The sequence below is a fragment of the Sinocyclocheilus rhinocerous genome, unplaced genomic scaffold, assembly GCF_001515625.1.
Source record: "Sinocyclocheilus rhinocerous isolate Xijiao unplaced genomic scaffold, SAMN03320098_v1.1 scaffold1263, whole genome shotgun sequence".
NCBI lineage: Eukaryota > Metazoa > Chordata > Actinopteri > Cypriniformes > Cyprinidae > Sinocyclocheilus > Sinocyclocheilus rhinocerous.
Window position 1 is genome coordinate 143727 of NW_015638558.1, and position 6268 is coordinate 149994.

The window sequence follows — 6268 nt, forward strand, 5'->3', positions numbered from 1 at the left end:
GGACTACCCACGCACCCTCTGCTCGAACGCAGGTCAGTGTTACACACACTCAGACCCCGCCTTGGACCGGCTACGAGACGCCCGGGCCGGGTCCCTGCGGTCTTCCTCGCTGCCCCACTGCGGGTACGCCTGTAGTTCGCTTGTACTTCGGGTGCATCCGTCCCCGAGATTTGGTTTGCAGCGATTGACCTGAAGGACGAGTACTTCATGTGTCGACCCTTCCGCACCACAACTGAGCGGCCAGGTCAACGGCTCGGCTCCTCAGCGAAAACCTGAATATGCGCTGCATCTGCTGCCTACTTATACTCACGCTGTGATCAGCGGCAGCTGGATGCAATAATCGCATGCCAATGTGCATTGGCTCGTTTAGTTTACACTCAAAGTAGATTGGTCTCTCTAAGCGAGATCCCAATTCGTCGGTCATCCGACGTGATGTCTCCGTTCCCTCCTTCAGGGAACTAGGGTTACCATACGTAACCGAGACGTTCTTTTTTTTCCCCTGACAACAATACATTTGGGGGGAATTCCCCTACAGAATTAAACTGAGGAGGAAACTTTGCTTTGTTGACCATCCTGAACGCCATACAGTAGCAAACACCTAGTAAGTATCCAAAACACTCTGGCAACATGCTGACAACCAGCCTGGGAGCCTTAGGAAGCACATAGCGTGGCCTGGCAATCCTCTACAAAACAAACACCACTCACATTTTCTTCAGAAAATGTAAGTGCAGCTTCTTGTAATTACAGCTGTTCTTCATTTAGAAAAAATATCCTGCATACTCTAACTGCCATGTAATAAATGCTAACAAACCTCAGAAGTGCTGTCTCACTTAAGGCCACATATATTTCCAGCGTTTAAAATGCAAATCTGCTTCCAGGCACCAACGAATGATTAATAGCTTGGTAGCGGTAAAGGTGAGGCATGTTGTATTTATACACAGGAAATGTAAATCCTGGATTGAAACCTGAAATCAGCAACAGATGGAGGCCAGTTGTAATTTCACCGACTAGATCCATTATAAATTAGGCATGTTGTACACCTGTCTCCGAGTAATTACATTTATTCAGATGTTATGTGGGTGTAGAAGGAACGCCGGTGAAGAGTAAATGTTTACCAACTCTAGCTTTCATGTTGAAATGTATTACCTTCTTACAGATATGGTTGCTTGCTATTATAGTATTTGAAATCATTTCATTGGTTGAATTCATAATTGTGCTCGCCAGCGTTCTTTATTCTTGGAATGGAAGTGCAAGATAATGGAAAGACTTGGTTTCCGGCTTTTTATGGTTCTTTACTCAAAGCCTGACTCTGAGATGAAAAGGTCGATCAATGCCTGAAGAGCACACCTGAGACAATCTGTTTTATTAAATGTTCTTCCATTAAGCTCTATGTAGTTGTGCTGTAGATAATTTAAACAAAGTCATTAATCATGCCAAAGCATGGGTTTTTGGGAACAATGGAGAGACTAGAGAGAAGATTATGGAGAAAACAGCAATGAACTTGCACACAGCCTGAGAAAGGCTTTTCATCAGATGCTGAAATGAAATGTGCTCAGAGCCTTTGACTGATATTTGAATGATTCACATGGTTTAGGATGTGCAGCTATATAAACAGGGTTGCTCCAATGCATCTGGATCACAACAACGACATTCGAGACTCAGTTATAGATTTTTGTGCATCCTGCAAGCGATATCTGATTATTGAACAAAACATTATTCTCAGTCTTACTGATTCACTATGTAAGTCACTAAACTAAAAGGTATCAGTTTCTTTAGCAGTAAAATGTAGTTGGGGACACTGTTGTCCTCTAGGGGCTGGTGGCATTGTCAGGGTGTGTGTGGATCTGGAAGCATGTTTGCTTCTGTGTGTGGTTGTGTTCTGTCAGCGGCACATCTGTGATTTCTCCTGCTTGGAACACTTCTGTCCAGATTGTGTTTGTTTTAGCTGGCAGATAAGAAGCCTGTGGAATAGGAAATAAAGGCAGTGCAGCCGCATGCCCTGGCAATAGCTGAATTTAAATGCAAGCGTGTTTTCAAGCAGATTCTGACACTGATAATGGTGTTTCAGTGACACGGTAGGGGAGAGCTAAATTAATTATTATTAATTTAATAATTTAAATTATTTTCACTTGGATATTTTTATTTATTCAGAAAGGATTTAGCATCAGTGTGATTGAACCCAATTGACACCCCTCGACTTTTTTTTTTTTACCACAATTTTGTTTTGCATTTAAATGCCATTTTTAAAATTCTGTGTATTTTACAAGTGTTCATATCTATTGATGTTTTGACATTACGGCTGACAAAGAAAAACTTTTTAAAATCTCATGTAAACATGTTTTTCTGGCATGGCTGGGATTTTATAATGTGCTCATTTATGTTTATCAGCATATTTTGTGCATGTAAGCACATTTATTATTGCTAATACTTAGGGTAAGTTGTTTGAACAAACCTCTACCATAAGTATTAAACTTTTGCACATAATTCATCCTGCACCGTTTGTGCTACGGAAATGAATGATACGTCAAATCATGTGGCTTGTTCAGGAGAGGTGTTTTATTACTTTTCCAAGAAATCGGACTGCAATTTTTCCTGGTGGACAATAAATGGGAGGGAAAAAATCCTACAGACTGTCACTGAAGGAGGAACTTTTTCTTTTCTCTTGGATTTTTGGATTTCTTCAGAAAATGTATAGCCTAAAGCATTGAAAATTTGCTTCCAACTATTTTTTAAAAAGTTGATCTGTCGTTACTCAATTAAATCATACACCATTGAACTAAAAATACACAAAGGACCAAGTTATATTTATAAACAAATGCTGTGTAATTGTAATGAAAATTGAAATATCTCTATAATGTGAATGACTATATTTATAATATACACTACTGTTCGAAAGCTTGGGGTCAGTAAAATGTTTTTGAAAGAAGCCTCTTATGCTTACCAAGGCTGCATTTATTTGATAAAAAAATACAGTAAAAACAGTAATATTGGGAAATATTATTACAATTAAAAATAACAATTTTCTATTTGAATATATTTTAAAATGAAATTTATTGCTGTGATGCAAAGCTGAATTTTCAGCATCATTACTCCAGTCTTCAGTGTCACATGATCCTTCAGAAATCAGTATAATATACTGACTTGCTGCTCGAGAAACATTTTTTTTTTATCAATGTTGAAAATGGTTGTGCTGCTTAATAATAATAAATACAAAACATTTTTTCAGGATTTGATGAATAAATCCAAAAGAACAGCATTTATTTGAAATCGATTTTTTTTTTGTAACAATATAAGAATTTTTTGTGTCATATTTGATCACTTGATCAATTGACTGAACAAAAGTTTTTTTTTTAAATTAAAATTTTAATGATCCCCCACTCAAAATAATTTTGGGATGAGATAGAGTTTTAAATTAAGCTTGCACATGATATGGCTATAATGAGTGCACTGTGTGTTATATTACGGACCGTACATTCACTGAGTGCTACAGTGATCCCTGCTCTCCCATATACAAGTTGACTTTTGTCTCTGGTTGTTCTACACAGTATATATGATAATTATCTTTGTGCTCCCCACATGTTCTATGCATTTGACTTTATAGTCTAGGGAGAACCAAATTGTTTTGCTAATTATTTCATGGTGTGGTTTGTATGTAATCGCACCCTTAGGCCATCTGCCTAAGCAACACACCAATGCCTCTGAGATGAATGTTTCACAAGCACTCGCTGAACTATGATACATTTTTCAAAACTCCAGGGACCTTCCATTGGGTTCCTGCCCTGGCCATCAAGCGGAAAAACACATATCCCCTGCTTGAATAAATTGTTGGTAATGGTGCTGTTTTCAATATTTTCTCTCTTTCTTTTGTAGACACATAGAGAACTGGACAGGATTGCAGATTCTTAAGGATGTCGACATGGAATTGTACACAGGACTCCAGAGACTGTGAGTACTAAAAGAACCGATCCTATACTGGTGATTATATGCGTTTTACACGGAAGCCTGTTGCACACTGAACGATTTAAGCTGTCGAACACTTCCTTTAATCTCAGGGTAAAGCATTACTGACATTTGCTCAAGGGATTGCTTGTGTTTGTGTGATATAATTTCAGTTTTGTTTGTCAATGAGGATGTCAAAATGTGAGATGATTGATCGGACATTCAATGCTGTCAATCGTGACTAAAGTCCTGAGATCTATATCACACAGACTGACAGCTGATTTCACACAGTCTCCAGTCACATTTATCCAAAAGAGATTTCACTGGGGTTATATCATACAATATGACAAGTAACAATTGCAAAAAGTAATGGTAAAATCACAAAGTGTGCAGTGGGTTAATACATTTATATTGTGATATTATTAATTTTGTTATTGTGAAAGCTTTATTATCTTTAATATGAAGATAATAGATATATTTAAGACTTTTATATACTCTTCTATTCAAAAGTTCGGGCTCAGTAAGATATTTCTCTTGTGATAGTCAAGAATACAATCAAAAGCAGTAATACTGTGAAATATTATTAAAATTTAGAACTGTTTTTTTTATTTTAATATATTTTATTTTGTGACCATTGCTACAGTTTTCATTGTCACATTATCCTTCAGAAATCATTCATGCTGATTTGGTACTCAAGAAACATTTATTGTTATTATTATTATTATTATTGGTTGAAATTGGTTGTGTGTAACTTGTAATATTTTTTAAATTCAAGATTCTTTGATGAATAAAGAGTTTAAAGAAAAGTAGTTATTTGAAATAGAAATCATTTCTAACATTATAAATTCTTTACTCAAATATTTACTCTCATTTTTAATTAATTTAATGCTTTCTTGCTGAATAAAATTATGCATTTCCTTAAAAAATAAATATCTTACTGACCCCAAAACATGTAGTTAAAAAACATGTAAAAAAATATTTTTGCACCTTTCCTAAGAACTTATGTTACTTATATTATAATAGTTTAAACTTTTTGTAACATTTTTATAACAGTGATTCACTGTGCCAAATGCTGCCATTACCAAGCATTTTAGAGAACAATTTAATTTCTCCAAAATTTCTCAGAGTCGGGTTATTATGTACCAATATCAAACTGGTAATTGTTTGAGAATTGTAATTTCTAATGCAATTGAATAAAATAAGTTGCTCATCTGTTAATTTCAGAAAATATAATCAGTTTTAACATCAGTGAAAAATAGTTAAAAGATTTCATGTAGTTAAAATTATATATATATAAAGGTATATAGATGAAAGGGTCTAGTGGGAGGAAACAGACTAGACCATCTGCTGTGGATCCAGACCTCCCACAGAGTTTCATCACTCCCGCTTATGAGCTTCCCTTCATCTCTGTCAAGCCCTCCCATCTTCCTCACCCCATCCTCTCTTCATCGTATCCTCAAGACAGAGTTTCCCCCTACACTCCCCTTGATCCCTCAGTAAGGAAGCCAAGTGGACTATTCCCAGCTTTCCATTTGCATTTTTCTCATTAACATTGCTCTCTTCTGCTGATGGTGGGCTCTCTTGGTCCATTCCACGCCTGGAAACGGCTCTGACCTCCAGGCCTCTAAATTACCCTCTGAGGTCCCACTAAAGGTCATCAGCTTCCGCATGTGTTGAGCTCTGCGCTTCACATCTTTTTTGAAGCACAAACACTGTAGATAGCAACGTTACATAACCAAACGCATGAATGCAGGACCTGTCTGTGGAGGTTTGGTGTGGAATAGTTTAGTTGAGTCATACAACATCTCAGCCCACCTGTGGGGTTTTGATGGGTAAGCTGGTAGTTTTGTGCACTGATATTATGTTGACTTAATGATGAGTTATCTATCTATCTATCTATCTATCTATCTATCTATCTATCTATCATCTGTTCTTTCATCCATCCATCTATCTGTTCTTTCATCCATCCATCCGTCCATCCATCCATCCATCCATCCATCCATCCATCTATCCGTTCATTCAGCCATCCATCCAACTAACCATCCATCCATCCATCCGTCTGTCCGTACGTCCATCCATCCATCTGTCCGTCCGTTCATCCATCCATCCATCCATCTATCTGTTCTTTCATCCATCCATCCATCTGTTCTTTCATCCATCCATCCAACCATCCATCCATCCATCCATCTATCTGTTCTTTCATCCATCCATCTTTCTTTTTTCATCCATCCATCCATCCGTCCATCCAACCATCCATCCATCCATCCATCCATCCATCTATCTGTTCTTTCATCCATCCATCCATCCGTCCATCCATCCATCCATCCAT

The 6268-nt window shown here is 37.3% G+C and overlaps 1 long non-coding RNA gene across 1 annotated transcript in view; it reads left to right on the plus strand.

Moving 5' to 3' along the window:
* The window catches only part of LOC107749692 (uncharacterized), a 24394-nt gene that overhangs the window by 13669 nt on the left and 4457 nt on the right, over nucleotides 1–6268 (plus strand). The window contains exon 2 of the long non-coding RNA XR_001641071.1: nucleotides 3871–3945. This is a non-coding gene — a long non-coding RNA (uncharacterized LOC107749692). The remainder of the gene's footprint in view (nucleotides 1–3870; nucleotides 3946–6268) is intronic.